The sequence below is a fragment of the Rhinatrema bivittatum genome, chromosome 13, assembly GCF_901001135.1.
Source record: "Rhinatrema bivittatum chromosome 13, aRhiBiv1.1, whole genome shotgun sequence".
NCBI lineage: Eukaryota > Metazoa > Chordata > Amphibia > Gymnophiona > Rhinatrematidae > Rhinatrema > Rhinatrema bivittatum.
Genome location: NC_042627.1, coordinates 56,790,898 through 56,810,389, shown reverse-complemented (window position 1 = coordinate 56,810,389; position 19,492 = coordinate 56,790,898). Strand labels below are relative to the sequence as shown.

At 40.1% G+C, this 19,492-nt stretch overlaps 1 long non-coding RNA gene across 3 annotated transcripts in view; it reads right to left on the bottom strand.

The window, feature by feature from the left end:
* The window catches only part of LOC115075526, a 28,508-nt gene extending 9,250 nt beyond the window's left edge, over positions 1–19,258 (bottom strand). Inside the window, exon 1 of one of the 3 annotated variants that reach the window (XR_003852548.1) lies at positions 19,147–19,258. This is a non-coding gene — a long non-coding RNA (uncharacterized LOC115075526). Of the gene's footprint in view, positions 1–3,434; positions 3,536–18,962; positions 19,077–19,146 lie in introns of those variants that run through there. The other 2 variants (XR_003852547.1, XR_003852546.1) reach the window with 2 other exon arrangements.
* Positions 19,259–19,492: the final 234 nt, after the last annotated feature.

Sequence of the window (19,492 nt, the reverse complement as noted above, 5' to 3'; positions counted from 1 at the left end):
ACCCAAGGGAAGTCTTGCCCAGCAAATCTGCTTCACTTTTTTGAAGGGGTTAATAAACATGTGGATAAAGGTGAACCAGTAGATGTAGTATACTTGGATTTTCAGAAGGCGTTTGACAAAGTCCCTCATGAGAGGCTTCTACAAAAACTAAAAAGTCATGGGATAGGAGGCGATGTCCTTTCGTGGATTACAAACTGGTTAAAAGACAGGAAACAGAGAGTAGGATTAAATGGTCAATTTTCTCAGTGGAAAAGGGTAAACAGTGGAGTGCCTCAGGGATCTGTACTTGGACCGGTGCTTTTCAATATATATATAAATGATCTGGAAAGGAATACGACGAGTGAGGTTATCAAATTTGCAGATACAAAATTATTCAGAGTAGTTAAATCACAAGCAGACTGTGATACATTGCAGGAGGACCTCGCAAGACTTGAAGATTGGGCATCCAAATGGCAGATGAAATTTAATGTGGACAAGTGCAAGGTGTTGCATATAGGGAAAAATAACCGTTGCTGTAGTTACACGATGTTAGGTTCCATATTAGGAGCTACCACCCAGGAAAAAGATCTAGGCATCATAGTGGATAATACTTTAAAATCGTCAGCTCAGTGTGCTGCAGCAGTCAAAAAAGCAAACAGAATGTTAGGAATTATTAGGAAGGGAATGTTTAATAGAACAGAAAATGTCATAATGTCTCTATATCGCTCCATGGTGAGACCACACCTTGAATACTGTGCACAATTCTGGTCGCCGCATCTCAAAAAAGATACAGTTGCGATGGAGAAGGTACAGAGAAAGGGCAACCAAAATGATAAATGGGATGGAACAGCTTCCCTATGAGGAAAGGCTGAAGGCTGTTCAGCTTGGAGAAGAGACGGCTGAGGGGGGATATGATAGAGGACTTTAAGATCATGAGAGGTCTTGAACAAGTAGATGTGACTCGGTTATTTTCACTTTCGAATAATAGAAGGACTAGGGGGCATTCCATGAAGTTAGCAAGTAGCACATTTAAGACTAATCGGAGAAAATTATTTTTCACTCAATGCACAATAAAGCTCTGGAATTTGTTGCCAGAGGATGTGGTTAGTGCAGTTAGTGTAGCTGGGTTCAAAAAGGTTTTGGATAAGTTCTTGGAGGAGAAGTCCATTAATGGCTATTAATCAATTTTACTTAGGGAATAGCCACTGCTATTAATTGCATCAGTGGCATGGGATCTTCTTAGTGTTTGGGTAATTGCCAGGTTCTTGTGGCCTGGTTTGGCCTCTGTTGGAAACAGGATGCTGGGCTTGATGGACCCTTGGTCTGACCCAGCATGGCAATTTCTTATGTTCTTATGTTCAGCAGAATAAGACCTTAAGTTTCACAGAAAAAGGTGGCTTAACTTAGGGTCCCACTTTACAGTCTCATTGAATAAGCTGTGTTAGGCCATTTAACCTTTTTTCGCGCATTAAATGGCCTAACATGGGAATAACACAAGATATTTCAAATATCTCACATTCTTCCAGGCTCGGCACCACATATATTTAATGAACTAATTTGCACACAAATATATGTTAATGAGTTCATTACTACCCTAATTTATGCTAATCAAGTAATGCAGCTTGCCGAAAAGATTGCAAGCCACATTATTTGAGTAGAAATTAGCTACAACTCCTGAGTTGTAGCTAATTTCCTCTGGACATTAACACACATTCTGAGGCACCAGCGACCTAGCCTTAAAGGGACCACTCATTCCTGAGAACAGTCCTCCATATAGGAAACCCCTTCTGGGGGGGTCCGCTTCTACCCCCTGTCCCACCCTTCCATTACCCCTGCACTCAGCCTGTAGTTGAGGAAAGTTAAAACACTTTTTTAATGAAAGGCAGAAGCCATGCTCCTCTCCCTCTAACCCGGCCCCTTCACAGAAAAATCCAATCTTTGGAGACTGGGAGCCAGGACCCCCCCCCTTCTCCCTAGAAACCCCTTTTGTAGAAAACCCAAGGCCTTGGTTTTCCAGGGGACCACCCAGACCCCCACACCCAGACCACCTTATAGAAAAAAAACAACTTCCCTGTTCATTTAGTGGCCACTGGACCCCCCCTTACTCGAAAAAAGGTCATCTGTGGTGCAGTGGGGTCCCAGATCCACCTCCTGGGCCCAGGCAGCGGCCATTTTCCAAAACAGCACCATCTGGCCTTTGCCCCCAACCCCTGGGAAAAATACCGCAGCTTAGTGAATGAAATTTAGGAGCTCAGGCTTTTACTTTTTTAATATTGGACTCAATATTTTCTGCCTGTAGCATGAGTCCAGTCAGTTCGGATCCTGCCCGGAGATAATTTTCCCTCTGCAGTCACTTACAGAGGAGCGTGATGGCTCACAATATAAATGTCCTCCCTTACAGAAATGTACTGAAGTTTAGTGCCAGGGTATGTTTTTCACGAACACCCCTTTCCATTTCCACGGTGCTCGTTAACCTAGATACAAAAAAAACTCCAGACAGTTCTCTTGCCCTGCTTTCTGAATTAGGACAGCTCCCATGGTAGCAGTTCCCATCACTAGATAAGTCTCATCTGGATATGCCAGCCCTGGAGCAGACATCAGTGCTCCTTTCAATTTCTTCACCACTTAGGTATGTTTCTCTGTTCAGCTGTAAACCTTACCCTTTAAGCGAGTATACAGAGGTGCAGCTATCTCAGCAAAATCCCATCAATTGAGGTAAGAACTGGGAAAGGGTTTATTCAGTAGGCAGTTGCAATTTGCCAAATAAAGTAACTCAGTGCTTGTCAATATTTCTACCAGCACCTTCAGCAAAGTATTGTGGTTTTTTTTTTAGTCCACTTCAATATGTAGAAATAAGGTTGTAGATATCTTTTTTATTGGACCAACAATACATCTGTGACTAGCTTTCAAGACATATCCTTCCTTCATTAGGCCAGTGACTGCCCTCTGAAATGGTCACATGCAACCATGTCAATTTGCAAAGGTGAACTTTTTAACCTGCAGTCGGTACAACTCAGAGGTCATCATAACGCTCACTTTCTGAGGTAGACTGAATAAAAATTGTATCTAGATAGTGAATTACCCTTTCTCAGCAGGGAACCTTGTCAGGCACAGTTTTTTTTAAATGTGGGTATGGAAAATAGATGGAGAGTCCCTTTTTACCCCTGCAGCGTACTAGATCTCGCATGCTGCTGGCCTTTCCATTTGCCGTAAATGTCAGATTCTGTGCCACAGGCTCGTTCAGGTCCCATGCAGGATTTATTTTTAAAGAAGGTTAAAGAAAAACCTACACGTATATAAGCTTTCTTCACCACAGGGATTCAGAATCCAAATGCAAGCTCTCACAGGGCAAAGAGCCGGGATAGTTCACAGTAACAAGTTCATTGTGTCAGAGGACTCACAACAGGTAAGGGACTTCGAAATAGTCATAAGCAGATTCCATTTACAGTACTCACAAACTGTGCCAGTTCAAGCAAGATCAGAATATCCTCGTACTCTCGGGACGCAGAACTCCAAATATCAAGTAATTCAGTTCTACACCAAGCTTCACAGATCACAGTATCCAAAGTTCTGCAGCATGGCTCAGTTAGTACTCAGATTTCTGGGAACAACTTCCCTGTTCCCAGCAGCCCCCTTTTCTAGTCTCCAGACCAACGTGGTTCATCAGCAGTAGAGCCTATGTCTCTGCCAGCAGACTCAATACAAGATTTACTCCTTCCTATCGGCTTACTTTAATTAAGTGCCCTCCAGTGGCTCAGAGGGTGATGCACTGGCCTTGTTGGCCAAGATATCAGTTTGACACCCACCAGCCCCAGAGCAAAGACTGGATGATATTGACACTTCTCTGCTAGAGGCAGATTTCAAAAGCCATTAGGAGTATCCAGAACACTGAAAAGTTTACTAGCAAGATTCAGTTTAGAAATAATTTCTGGGTATGAAGCAACTACAGGTACCACAGCATTCAGGACAGGATAATTGTCAGGCACCAGAGAAAGCTCTGGAATGAGGATAAAGGGGGAGACTCAGGAGGAAACAAAGGAACTATTTTTTTTTTTATCAAGAGGGAGATGGATGCATGGAACAGCTTCCTAGTGGAGGTGGTAGAGACAAGGACAGTATCTGAATTCAAGAAAGCCTGGAACAAGTGCAGGGGATCTCTGAGGGTGTGGTAGGGATTGTAGAGCTTTTCTGCCACTTCTGTGTATTATCAGGTTTAATTATGGATCAAACTGGAGATGAGAAAGTAGACATTTTGTTCATTTTTGTTTTGTTTCATTTGCATAACAAAAGAAAATGAAATAAGAAATGTTGACATTTCCTATTTCATTTAAAATGAAAGAAAATCACTTCAGATTGCTTAGTTTAGCCTGACAAATGCTGCTGAGACTCACCATGCAAATAGTATAAATCAGTCCCCATACAATTTGATCTCTCTTGTCTGTCCTTCCTAGGCTTCACATTTTATCTTCCTATCAAAGTCAATTTTTATATGTTTTATTGTCATTTTTTTAAATAAAAGGTAGAGCTTGCATTTGGTTTGAAGTAAAACAGGAAAGTTTAATGAAATTTCCTGTTTCAATATGTTTTTAAAACAAAATGAAAGAAAAATGAACAACATTTGATCCATTTTTCTTTGTTTCGTTTTAAAAAGTTTTCATGACAACAGTCCCCTCTTCTTATCCCCACCTCCACTTACCACATTTTGATTTTTTTCACAGGTAGGAGCGATCCACAGTCCCTGCTGCCCTACTAGTGACATGCTTAGAAATGATACCACCAGTCTGAGGCCTGCACATTGTTAACATTTCTTCTGTACAAAAGGGTAGATGCCAGTGGTGATGAACAATAATAAATACTAGACAAGTAAGCTAGGCAAGAAATAAATAATGAATAAATAAATAAACATATATACACACAAGAAAGGGGTAAAATATACTATGATATTAAATATTAAATATGCATATTGGAAAATGCAAGGCCCACATTTTAAAACATTAAGGCCTGACATGGCTCTGTTTCGGCATTAATGTCTGCATCAGAGGTCAGCAGTCACCTGGAAAAGGCAGTATTCATGGATTATTTTCAGGAGCCACTCCTCACCTTCCACCAGTCCGCCTTATTCTCTCTCATTAGGTATGCTGTGTATATTACTTGGTTTTAGTTGAGAATTACGAATTGTCATATTAATGTTTATCTGCTCAGCGAATTTACTTCTTATTATCTTTTATTTTTATAGGTGTAATGGTTATCTGAATTTCCTTAAAAATTTGTGTTTTTTTAAGTAATGTACGAGGGTAAGTCAGTAAGTAAGTCACAAATCTCTCTACTAAGGTAATAAAACATATATCTGTAATGTTGTCATATTCCATAGATGGCAGCACCCTAGAAGTGCTTATGTACATAAAAAGTTATTTAAACTGTGCATGCGCAGGGGCTGTGTACACAAGGAAAATGGCTGCCATGTTGACAGATTGTACGGTCGAAGAACAACGTGCTGTCGTCCGATTTTTATGGGCTAAGGGCTTAGTGGCAAAAGACATTTATAAAGAAATGTATCCAGTATATGGAGAGAAATGTCTCTCGCGTAAAGCAATTTATAACTGGACCAATAAATTTGCACAAGGACATGCCAACGTGAATGACGAAACCAGACCTGGTCGACCTGTAGAGATTGTGACAGAGGCAACTGTGAAGTAGGTTGAAGAGATGGTTCGCGCTAACCAGAGGGTAACAATTGACGAAGTTGCCAAAGAAATTGGGTGTTCTTAACGGATTAGCATATTCCTTAGTGCACGATGCATTGAACTTTCGCAAAGCCTGTGCAAGATGGGTTCCCAAACAGCTGACCGAAGACAATAAGAACAACTGGATGGGTGTCTGTTTGAAAAATCTCTGCCATTATGCAAACGAAGGTGAATCAATGATGGCACGTATTGTTACTGGTGACGAGTCGTGGGTGCACCACTAGCAACCAGAAGCGAAACGCGATTCCATGCAGTGGAAGCATCCACTATCACCGACACCGAGAAAGTTCAAGCTTGTGCCTTCTGCAGGAAAGGTGATGTTGACTGTATTTTGGGACCGAGATGGGATACTCTTAACCAGTTTTCAGAAGCGTGGTGAATCTGTTAATTCGGCTTCCTACTGTGCTACTCTGTTAAAGCTTAAAGGAGCTATTCGTAGAAAACGCCCAGATCTGGAAAAAAGAGAAGTGCTGATTCTTCACGATAATGCCAGACCACACACTTCGAATGAGACTCGTCAGACAATTGCGAACCTGCACTGGGAAGTTCTTGAACATCCACCATACAGTCCGGATTTGGCACCCAGCGATTTTCACTTGTTTGGCAAACTGAAAAGCCATCTCGGTGGTAAACATTTCACCAGCGATGAAGAAGTGGAACAAGAGGTGAAGCGCTGGTTACGATGCCAGCCAAAAGACTTTTACGCAGAAGGTTTTGACGGACTTTTCAAACGCTGGGACAAATGTATAAATGTTCGCGGCGATTACGTTGAAAAGTAGTTGGTTTTTCCAGAAAAACTGTTTGTGACTATATTCTGTATATTTCACAGTAAATAATTCATCTTTTGCATTAAAATAAATTTCATGAAAATTAATCCCATGTATGTTTGTGACTTACTTATTGACTTACCCTCGTATAATGAGGGGTTTTTTTTCCTACTTTTTATTAAAACTGTATAAATCACCTAATTCAAGGCACAGGTGACTGTTGACCCCTGATGCAGACATTAATGTTGAAACATGGCCATGTCGGGTCTCGTGTTTTAATATGTGGGCCTTACATTTTAATATATGCATACTAATTATTATTTAGTAAAGTAGAATATTTTACCCCTTTCTTGTATATTTTTATATAGAATTAGTTATATGTTTATTTATTATTTATTTCTTGCACTGTGTACTTGTCGATTTTTTTGGGGTTCATTACCGTTAGCATCTATCCTTGCATTTGTTTCCGGTTTTGTACTTCTTTCTGTGTTCCAGACACCTGGGACAACTTTTGCCAGCCCTGGTAACCTACTTCTCTAGGCAGCTGCCTGCGCTGCATGCACAGGGGCGCCAATCCTGACTGTGGATGGCTTTCACTGCCACTGTGAACAACTTTCATTGCTGCTTTGCCTGCAGCATGCAAAAATGGAAGGCTGCAAAGCCTAGTGCTGTGAATCTGTCACCTTTCAAAAGCGCTTAAATATGTATCAGTGAAAGAAAGAAGGTGATATGAAAGTAGAGCAATTCATGAGGTCACTAAAATGGAAAGTGAGTTTTAGAATGCATAAAAATTATGTTGATTGTTCACCATGCAGTTACAATTAGTTTTCTGCATATCCTATAGCTAACCTAATGGTTAGACTAATGCACGTCAAACACATCATGTGCAACACAACTGGGGATGAATATAAGTTAGCCTTGCACCTGGAATTGCTGCTAAAGAATACCCATGCCTCATTTTCATGGCTGCTTTTAGTGTTTTCTGCTTCAAGGCCAATGAGGATGCTTTGAAGGAGTACAAAACACTGTACTCCTTCTTTTCAAAATCAGTTACTGTCATGGGATGGATGCCATCATGTCAAAAAAAACAACCCAGAGGCTGGCTTTCTGTTCCAGTGTATCCTTTGACAATGCTGCCTTTATTTATGCATGCTTATTTAGAGACTGCTTTCCTGCTCTGAGGATCATTATATCAAGTATCAATCAAAACAGTATCAAAATTCACAAAGTGACATTGAAGACCTGAGACAAAGCATAATCCCAAGTTGCGAAGGAGACCTTGATGAGATTGAATATGATTTCTTCACTTTCTAGAGCATTCTCTGTTAAAGATATAGAAAGTAAAATGCATTCGGTTCAGCTGTACATAATATCAAATATTCATGTTCTGCAAATCCATGCTTCCCAAATGTCATTGAAGAAATGAATTTTTTCTTCAGTCCCTTCGTTAAGGAAGTACTCTAGTCAAACTGACAAAGTCTGCTGGGTTAAAATGCTATCTGTGGGCTCTTAGGGCTAAAATATAGACATCATCAGAAGAAGAAAATTGCTTTTAAACTGAAAGCTGTTTTCTCTAAAAAAAAACAAACAAACAAACAAACAAAAAACAACACAAGTCAGTGCTTTCTTCCATGGTAGGGTTGCCAACTAGCTCCATGTCATAATGAATGGGCTACTCAAATTGTGGTTTTATCCCATTGCCGCAGTGACTTGTAGCTCTGATTTCCCTAAGAAAATCCATGCATGCATGCATGCATGCATTGCTTCAGTGTTTACTGAAGAGGATGTTGGGGAGATACCCGTATCAGAGAAGGTTTTCATGGGTAATGATTCAGATGGACTGAACCAAATCACGGTGAACCTAGAAGATGTGGTAGGCCTGATTGACAAACTGAAGAGTAGTAAATCACCTGGACCGGATGGTATACACACCAGGGTTCTGAAGGAACTAAAAAATGAAGTTTCAGACCTATTAATAAAAATTTGTAACCTATCATTAAAATCATCCATTGTGCCTGAAGACTGGAGGGTGGCTAATGTAACCCCAATATTTAAAAAGGGCTCCAGGGGCGATCCGGGAAACTACAGACCATTAGCCTGACTTCAGTGCCAGGAAAAATAGTGGAAAGTATTCTAAACATCACAATTACAGAACATATAGAAAGACATGGTTTAATGGAACAAAGTCAGCATGGCTTTACCCAAGGCAAGTCTTGCCTCACAAATCTGCTTCACTTTTTTGAAGGAGTTAATAAACATGTGGATAAAGGTGAACCGGTAGATGTAGTATATTTGGATTTTCAGAAGGCGTTTGACAAAGTTCCTCATGAGAGGCTTCTAGGAAAAGTAAAAAGTCATGGGATAGGTGGCGATGTCCTTTCGTGGATTGCAAACTGGCTAAAAGACAGGAAACAGAGAGTAGGATTAAATGGACAATTTTCTCAGTGGAAGGGAGTGGGCAGTGGAGTGCCTCAGGGATCTGTATTGGGACCCGTACTTTTCAATATTTATAAATGATCTGGAAAGAAATACGACAAGTGAGGTAATCAAATTTGCAGATGACACAAAATTGTTCAGAGTAGTTAAATCACAAGCAGATTGTGATAAATTGCAGGAAGACCTTGTGAGACTGGAAAATTGGGCATCCAAATGGCAGATGAAATATAATGTGGATAAGTGCAAGGTGATGCATATAGGGATTAGGGAAAAATAACCTATGCTATAGTTACACAATGTTAGGTTCCATATTAGGAGCTACCACCCAAGAAAGAGATCTAGGCGTCATAGTGGATAACACATTGAAAGCATCGGCTCAGTGTGCTGTGGCAGTCAAAAATGCAAACAGAATGTTGGGAACTATTAGAAAGGGAATGGTGAATAAAACGGAAAATGTCATAATCCCTCTATCACTCCATGGTGAGACTGCACCTTGAATACTGTGTACAATTCTGGTCACTGCATCTCAAAAAAGATATTGTTGCGATGGAGAAGGTACAGAGAAGGGCGACTAAAATAATAAAGGGAATGGAACAGCTCCCCTATGAGGAAAGACTAAAGTGGTTAGGACTTTTCAGCTTGGAGAAGAGACGGCTGAGGAGGGATATGAGAGAGGTGTTTAAAATCATGAGAGGTCTAGAACAGGTTAATGTGAATCAGTTATTTACTCTTTCGGATAATAGAAAGACTAGGGGACACTCCATGAAGTTAGCATGTAGCACATTTAAAACTAATCTGAGAAAGTTCTTTTTTACTCAACACACAATTAAACTCTGGAATTTGTTGCCAGAGGATGTGGTTAGTGCAGTTAGTGTAGCTGTGTTTAAAAAAGAATTGGATAAGTTCTTGGAGGAGAAGTCCATTACCTGCTATTAATTAAGTTGACTTAGAAAATAGCCACTGCTATTGCTAGCAACAGTAGCATGGAATAGACTTAGTTTTTGGGTACTTGCCAGGTTCTTATGGCCTGGATTGGCCACTGTTGGAAACAGGATGCTGGGCTTGATGGATCCTTGGTCTGACCCAGTATGACATGTTCTTATGTTCTTAACAGGGTAAAGCTAGACATAGGCCCAGTGGCAGCCTGGCATACAGATGCATTACATAGGACACCCCAACAGATTCTAGAAGGGGCAGAACTCTCTTGGTATGTTCCTAGTTCTGAATTTGGGATAAAATAGCTTTTTATTTCAATTATTTTGTCTCATTTTAGAGTACACAGAGTTGTATTGTAATGTTGATAAATGATTAAAAAAAACACAAACTCCAGGGAACGTCTTCCGTAAATGTGGCTAAATATACGTGCATTGTGGAACACTGTGCGCATTTCTGGCTGTATTATAGGACAGCAATTGTCAGACAGCCAATTTACATAATATAAAATAAAGTTTTGTTCACTTTGGTAAATATGTAAGTGACTTGGTAACAGGGAAGAGACGTGAGGAAGGAAGATAGGAAGGAGAAATAAGTGATGGAGAACTGGAGAAAATAATAAACCAAAACTTCCTCAAATTGCATTGGCAATTATATTTAATTTCTGCAGCTGTGAATATTTCTTGAGTCATATTCAGATGTCTGCTCTAGGGAACACTTTTTATCCAACAAAGGTCTTTCATTTACAGCAATATATTCTGTTTGTCTCTTGGTATTATCATTTCATTTTGTTTTGTTCCTTAAGATATATTTTCCTTCAAATCATGATACAGTCAATTGACATTTTTTAAATGCATAAACCAAGCAGGTTTACTAAGATTATCACTTCTTTAATTTTTCTAGAAGCAATAACGCTTTTAAAAAAGCAGTTTTAATCAATTCTGAAGCTTTACCTCTTTTGCATATGAATAACTAAAATGTATTTACTAAGATGTATAGACCACATACATTTAGCAAATAACCTGCTCAAATGCTGCTGGCAGCAGTCGACTCTTAGTTGTTTAAGTCAACATTATGTGCAATTAAGATATAAAAGTTTTTGTTTTAACCTAAAACACTTTCTACATTCTTTATTGCATATATAGTTATAAAAGAGTCCAAATTTACAATGGACTTCAGTTTTCTTAGAATTCTAGCATGTGTAAACAGATGCAAATTTCTTTTCATTTTTGCTCAGCCCAGTTGTTACAGCATAGTGCATTTTAGTACAACAGAAAGCAGTAATATATCCAGACTGTAAGCTTGTCACACTATCCTTGTATATTTGCTTTCTCTTTCAGGACACATTTTCTTTCAGTTAGTAGGGATGAACATTTTGGTTTTAAATAAAATGAAAAACACGATAAAACATCTGCATTAAATTTTGCTTTGTTTAAAAATGAAATAGTATGGGCAGCCAGGACCCTATGGCCTCCTCCCGCACCCGTTCTCCTTGCAACTAATACCCATAGCAATCAATAAAGTCCAACACAAGTACTGGAATCAAAAAGGCCTCAGCTTTATTAGAAAACATAACCACCACCAAGATCTACCTGAGCATCACAATTATAACATAGCCAAAAACTGCCCCAGTGGGCATTCACTAGTACTACTCCCCAGCAAGATGCATCAACCCCATGCTATCTGGCCTGTAGGCTACCAGCAGTGCCAGCCAACTCCCTTATGAGGCTCCCATTACATCCTAGGAAGGAGCCTCACACTGGATAAGTGGATATAACTGCAACCATTCACACCAGATCCCACAAGGTTCATAGGAGTCAACCGTCTAACCCCCGCCCCCCCCTGGCCAATCAGTCAGCACTGCCCAACCCACAACCTGCTTGAATATTCTGCCATAGGCACATGATGTTAAAACCTACCACATGCCCTCCCCCCAAAAAATGTGGTTTAAGATTCCCTAAGCAGTACATCTTCCAAGGCCTGTTGAAAAGCATTATTTAGCAAATCTTGGCCAATATCAGAAATGCACTCCATCTGCCCTGAACAACCTTGCACATTCATCCCAAGACCAAGCTTGCCTTATGTGCCCCCACCTCCGCCAAAAGCACAGGTATTATCCAATTTGCTGATTTACCTTAGCCAGATCCCAGTCCAAAATCACCTCATCTGACAATGAAGATCTTGGAATAATGTCTGACCAATAAATCTTGGTGTTGGATAACCATAACAATAGATACATCTTTTGAACTGCACCAATTAACTGATGGCATGTCCATTTTCCAAAATTGTTCCCATTGAGGTGCAACAGCAGTACATCAGGCCAGGACCAATACTGTATCAGCAAAGTAAGGAATGATAGCATGTTATCCCAGCACATCCCTTGTTGCCCAAACCAGTGCACCTTCACAACATGAAGTGCCATTCCCAAATGCGATCCATAGGGACATTGTTGAGTATGCCTATGTGTCCATAAAACGTATGAATGACCAATGATCTAGACACTCCTGTCCCCACACTGATCTAGAAAATGGAAAGATATTACCTGCCTGCAAACTCAAGAACACCCCCCATCTGAAATTATGGCTCGAAAGCCTCAGATTTCCAGTTTCCAATGTGGTGAATAACTCCTGGCAAACTTGACACTGTGATGAAATCGCTGCACCAGTCCTGAAAGAGCGAGTCCCAAAATGACTCTCCTCCAATCCCAAAGTCCCTAAGGTCCTATGCAATACCACAAAGAATTGTTATTTTGTAAGAAAGCTTCCATTTTCATGAACCAAAAATTGTACATTCCTGAAAGGTCGCATCGCCAGATATGCAGTCATGTTCTTAACCAGGCATGTCACCAAACCCTCCATAGCCTTCAAGATTAACCAAGCACCTGTAGCAGATTGATCCGTCTTGGAATGTTGAATCATCAGGCAGACCTTATCCATTTTCAGCATCATGTGCTCAAACAACAGACCTGAAGGCATCTGAACAAGTGCTGCCTTATCCACTATTTTCCCAATTTGAAAAGCACAAAAAAAAAAAAAGGTCAGCACAAATGCCACCTGAAACAAGTCTTGTATGCAGAAAGACAAATGGCTGGCAGGGCATCCCAAATATTGAGCAACATATGTGGTGGGTAACCTACCATCTGGCATGGCCACCGAACCCTTAGACCATCTAGCCAACAAATGCCTAACGAGGAAGTGACCTGCTGGACACCCCCATCCATGAGCTTTAATAAAAGTTATATTAGAACCTCTGATTACTAAAATACAAGAGGTAATTATGGTAGCAGGAATTCAGTGGGTGGCAGTATCTTGAAGATGTTGCTATTTGCAGATGATAATTTACTATGTTTATCTAATGTATTGGAGATACTACCTCATGTTAAAGATTTTTTTCTCAGTACAGTCGAGTCTCTGGATTCAAACTGAACTTGGATAAGACAGAGGCTCTAGATGTATTGGAGACCTTGCATATTAACTGGCCTGATTTTCCATTGAAAAGGGCTAAAGATCAAATAAAATACTTAGGGTTAAATATCCATAAAAGTCCACAACAATGGTATGCTCTTAACATAAATCCTATTATCAAGAACTTTCGGGAGAAGCTGGACGGCTGGAGATTGCTACTCATGACCTTTCAGGAATGGATAGCATTAGTGAAGATGATATTGGTGCAAAAATTACTTTTGTTTTACAAATGCTTCCCCTGGCTTTGCTTATGAAAGATGTACATTGGATAAATAAGATCTTTGCAGATTTCTTTTGGAGGGGGAAATGGGCAAGACTTCCTTATTGTACTTTGTTGACCCTTTAGGAAGAAAGGTGTATGAGTGTTCCAAAGTTTAGATTCTATAATCTGGCAGCTCATTTGAGAATATTAGGCGACTGGTCATTGGTAAGAAATTCATATACAGATTTAGAGTTAGATAAAGAGGTGGTGGCCCCCTTAAATTTTAAATATGTGTTTTATATTTCTTGGAAAGACCTTCAGAGATGAAATCTTCCCTGCTGATCAGACCAGTGTGCACGACTTGGCTTTATTTAAAGAAATCTATGCATTTGTCAGAACTTTTTTTTGCAGGAAATCCACAGTTAAAAGGTTGGTTCCATCCCACATCAAACAAATTTACACCAGATTGGATATTTAAAGATTTTATTGACAAGGCCACTCAAAAATTTCATTCGTTACAGCATTGCTGAGAAAAACTGGGCTTTGCTCATTCTCATTTTCCACTATATTTGCAGATAAAAACATTTATTATTCAGCAGTTGCACAAAACTCAATTTCCAATAGTAGCTTTATCCTTTAATGCTCCAATACATTTATACACAATTAATATAGGTTCCTTGTCTCAACTATATTGTTTTTTTTACACAGTGATCAACATGGAGCAAAGATGTATCTCTGGAAATAGATACTGAAGCTCTTAAGGGGTGTTATGGTTTAATGTATCACATTTTAGTTGTTTAATGTATCACATAACAGTCAATGTGATCCTACGTGAATTGCAACTCCATATATTTCATAGAATAGTTTTTGCACCTGCTTGGGTGCACTTAATGGGATTAATCCCGTTGGACAATTGTGTGCTATGCTCCACATGCCATGTTTTTTTCACTGACTGTGGGATTGCTCTTGGAGCAAAAGTTTTGGGGATTTAATATTTCATTCTTTATTGCTTATGATGGGCAAACCAATGCACGTCTCCTGCATTTTGTCTTCTGGATTTACTACCAGCCAGATCCTTCATGGGAAAGGGTCAGAAGCAATTTGTAGTTAAGGTTTGCAGTATTGTAAAAAGACGTATTCTCCTAGTTTGGTTAAGTCCAGTTCCGCCTAGCTTGGAGACATGGAAATATCAAATGTTGGATATGTTCATAATGGAATATAGAACTGTATATCGTAAAAAAAAAAATTGAGGCAGAAGAGGTTAAAGGGTATTTGGGGATCTTATTATCATGCCCTGCCTTCACAGATACAACAGCAATATTGTTTGTAAGTAGCCAGGCTACAGCCAGATATTTACATATTAATCTTACTCATCGCACATTTGCAAATTTTCTTTTCATTTATGGTCTAAATGTGCAGTGTTAAGTTTCCCTATTTTTTAATTCATTCATGTTTTGTAAACTTGTAGTGGATGCAGAGGGAATATGATTCATTTATGGTCGATAGAATAAACACCCTTTTGTGAATTTGGGGATGTTAATGTTTGTGGGGTTTGGTTCAGTGGGATATATGAAAATCTTTGTATTGTTCTAAATTTATGATTTGTTTATATCATACAATAAAGAAGAGTTTGAAAAAAATCCCGAAATGTGACCAGACACAGTAGCCCTAGAAAAACCCGCTGCCTTCTTGTAAGTAGCATAGTCCATCAAAAACTCCTTGGATAAGGGAATCCAGGACCACCCCTTAGAAAATAAACATTTTAAAATCTTCCCACACTTGTTAGTATATGCCGCCCAAGTTGAAGGTGCTGATGAAGCGCACAGCAGCCTCCATGCTTTGGGGCACCAAACTTCCAATGGGAATCTGGCACCATCGCGCCATACTGATCTGCTCTGGGTGCCAGCATCTGGAACAGCGCTTACTTGCAATGAGAAAGAGAATCCATTATTGTGTTATTATACTTGGGACGTGACACTCCCAAAATGTCATTTTAGGCTGCAAACCATGCCAAACAAATTCTTGCAAGTCCACGACCAGGACACGCTTTCCAGATTGTCTGTTAATAACCTGCACTACACCCAAAGTGTTGCACCAAAAGGACACTCCTATTTTGCAGTTTGTCGCCCCATATTGCCAAGTTTTAGAGAAAAACTCCAAGAAGGTGATATTCCTGGTAGTGCCTGCAACTACCCATATCTTGGGCCAAGAAGCTGTAGACTACAAGCCCTGAAAGTAAACTCCAAAACCAACACCATCTCCCGCAGCATCAGAAAAGAATTCCAAGTCACGGTTAGAAACTTGTTCCTCCTGCCAAGCAGATACGCCATTGAAATGGACTAAAAATGCTTCCTGGACTCTCAAATCTTCCTTAAGAACATAAGAACATAAGAAATTGCCATGCTGGGTCAGACCAAGGGTCCATCAAGCCCAGCATCCTGTTTCCAACAGAGGCCAAACCAGGCCACAAGAACCTGGCAAGTACCCAAACACTAAGAAGATCCCATGCCACTGATGCAATTAATAGCAGTGGTTATTCCCTAAGTAAACTTGATTAATAGCCGTTAATGGACTTCTCCTCCAAGATCTTATCCAAACCTTTTTTGAACCCAGCTACTCTAACTGCACTAACCACATCCTCTGGCAACAAATTCCAGGGCTTTATTGTGCGTTGAGTGAAAAAGAATTTTCTCCGATTAGTCTTAAATGTGCTACTTGCTAACTTCATGGAATGCCCCCTAGTCCTTCTATTATTCGAAAATGTAAATAACTGATTCACATCTATTCGTTCAAGACCTCCTTAATACACCGCATGATCGAATATGAGAAGCACTCCAGACACCAGACATTGCAGCTGAAAAGTATCACAAAAATACCCTCCTACCCATCAGCACCACTCACCCGTGATTGCATTTGTTGCAGCATAATTTTCTTAGCCTCTGCCCCCCCCCCCCCCCCAACAAAGGCCCAGTCCACCAGCTCCCTCAGTTTAACTACCTTGTTCTCCGGTAAACGAGAGATCATCTCGACAGGACCAGCTCTACACCAAAAAAGACAAAATGATTAACAGGCCCCTCAATCTTCTTCTGAGCAATAAGAATACCAACATCCCTGCCACATAAAAGAAACATTTCTGAACACAAAAAAAACTCATCCAAATAATGCACAATACACGATCCTGACACCTGGGCCATCACCCAATGCACAAATGTACTAAACATTTTAAAATAAGTGCACGCAACAGAACAGCCCATTGGCATACACTTAACAAAAAAATACTTCCTTTTAAACTGAAAACCAAACAAAGGAAAACTATCAGGGTGAACAGGCAACAATCAAAAAGCCGATTCAATATCCACCTTTGCCATTAAGGTGCCCCTGCCACATTGCCTAACCAATAGCACAGCAGAATCAAAGGAGGTGTAATGCACAACACTCCCTAGGGACAAAATCAGTAACTGAGCTCCCCTCAGGAAAAGCTACATTTCGAATATAATGGACTTTGCTAGGCCCCTTTTTGTGTACCACAGCCAACGGTGAAATTATCATACTCTGAAATGGAAGGTCATCAAAAGAGCCTGCAACTCTACCTCGCCGCAGCTCTTACATGCATGGGTGCATTTTTACATGCTCAACCTTTTTAAAATTCTCCTTAAAATTTGCAAATTGCCTGCAGAAAAATGGAAAGCAAACTGAAAATAAAAACCTTTGATTTTTTTTCATTTCATTTTGTTTTTCATTTTGATTTTTTTTTCCAGTTCTGGTTTTTTCTGGTTTATTTGAAAAAAAAAACCAAAACAAAAAAAAAATAAATTGAAAGGAACAGGAAGTGAATGGTTCTCTTAACCCCACCAATACAATCCAGCACCCACACTGCCAAAATTACGAAAATTGAAGGCCTTCCCCATCCCACCTACGTAAGTTATGTTTAAATAAAGAAAACCCTTGTCCTGTCTGTGGATTTCAGTGACCAAATGTGGCAGGAATGATCTCCAGGTTCTCCTCGGGCCCTAAGGCTGGCACCATTTTCTTGTATGGAGTAATCTGTAAGGACTCCTCAGGGCCTGCTGGCACCATTTTTAAATACCAAGTCATTGGGATAGGAGTAATATGGGATTGCTCCAGCTCCATTTGGACAGCTGTATTTATTTATTTGTAAATGGACATTGCGCCTATGTACAATGCTAGGCGGGTTACGATATACATACAAAATTCACTCCAGCTGTAATCTACAGATGGAGGAACAAGAGTTCAGGGGGGGCCTGGGGTTTTGGTGGCACATTTGCTGGATAGTATTGGCAGAAGGGGAGAGGGCAGCTGGTGGCTATATTTGAAAATGAAACGAAAGAAAAATAAACACAATTTTGTTTGGTTTTCTTTCATTTCAGTTTCAAAATGAAATGAAATGATAGCACATGCCTAATAATGAGCTCCCCTTCTGTGCAGTGGTAGTATATTGTACACGAAATAGTTTTATCCTTTTTGTAATAAATGAATTGTTAGAAGGGTGAACAGATTTAATCTCCAACAAGTAAGACCAGCAACAGCTCTTTATCATCATTTACTGCCTAAGATTGACTCTTTATTGTCCATCGCCCTGTGACTTAAAGAGAAACAGCTAATAGAACAGCTTGTTTTAGACTAAAACTCTGTCCAAGTACCTTTTATTCATACAGTTATATTGCTCTACCCAGGGGTGTGACCTGTACCGTAATGGATTCCCCCTCTGTGAAGATACGTCTGAGGGGAAATGTCCCCAAAAACCAGCAAAAACACTGAAATGAAACAACACTGCTTTCATTTGGGAGGAGATGAACTGCATTAAGGGCTATGCATAAAAGGTTAAACACATATACACAATACATCATCTGTAAACAATGCAGTTTTAAAATATTATGCTTCACATAAATAAATCATAATGGATGTGGTGCATCTCTATAGTTTTCTAGTACCAAGGCCTGGTTATACCTTTGAATTGCCAGTGAGCTCACTATATCTCAGGGGAATAATACTGCACAGGTCACTGGACCCAGTATTGTTCATGCATAAGCAAAGGCAATTACCCCCCTTCCCCCCCAGTTCCACCCAAGTAGTTTCTACAGTGCTGTGTCCCTTAACACATAGAAGTTTGCAGCCACATTTCTGTGCCCTCTGATTTTCTGAAAGTGTCCATCAGTATTGAAGCAGAAGCTAGTGTAGCTGTGATGAACAAACTGATTCTCCTTTCACCCATAGGACACGTTGATGGGGACCGGGGACTCAAAGGATAATGTTTAATAGCTCAAAACTAGATTCATTTGTAATCCATGTGGCTTTAATGGTGAAACAGATAAACATTGCCTTTTGTGTAATGGAGAATGTCACAATAGCTAGCATCTCAGAAGTTAACCAGAGACTACTCTCCCTCCTGCGGGAGTGTGTGTATCCAAGTACTTACTCCTCCCCAAGGCCTCAGGGTAATCTGCAAATTTCCAATTCCAGATTCTGAAATCTCTCTGCAACTATGCTGCCTAGAGATTAAGCGAGTCGTAGCTTCTTGCACTGCAGTTCCTTAGCCCTCTCACACTGTCTGGTCCCAGCTCTAATGTCTGGAGAATCAGCAACAACTTCCAGCCACTTACTATTTGTTCTCTGTATTTATCTGCCCTGCCTTAGTAGATTCCAGTGGAGATTGGTAAATTTTTCTCAGCTGAAGCAGAACCAGTTTATGTCTCTTTGCTCCTGTCTCTCAACTCCTTTTCTTTAGAAACCCAACAGGCACACTGAAAAAAAACAACTTCTCCTCTTATTGGTTCATAAAGTCAGGTGGCCTGAAGCATGGTGCAAGCTTATGATGCAATGATAGGTTAGAGCAGCCATGTTTAGTGGGTCGGCAGCAGTGAAGCACTAGTGCTCTCACATTTCTTCTGTGACAAGATTACAGAGCAAGGTAGGAGGGTACTACAATTATAATATGGAACACAAACA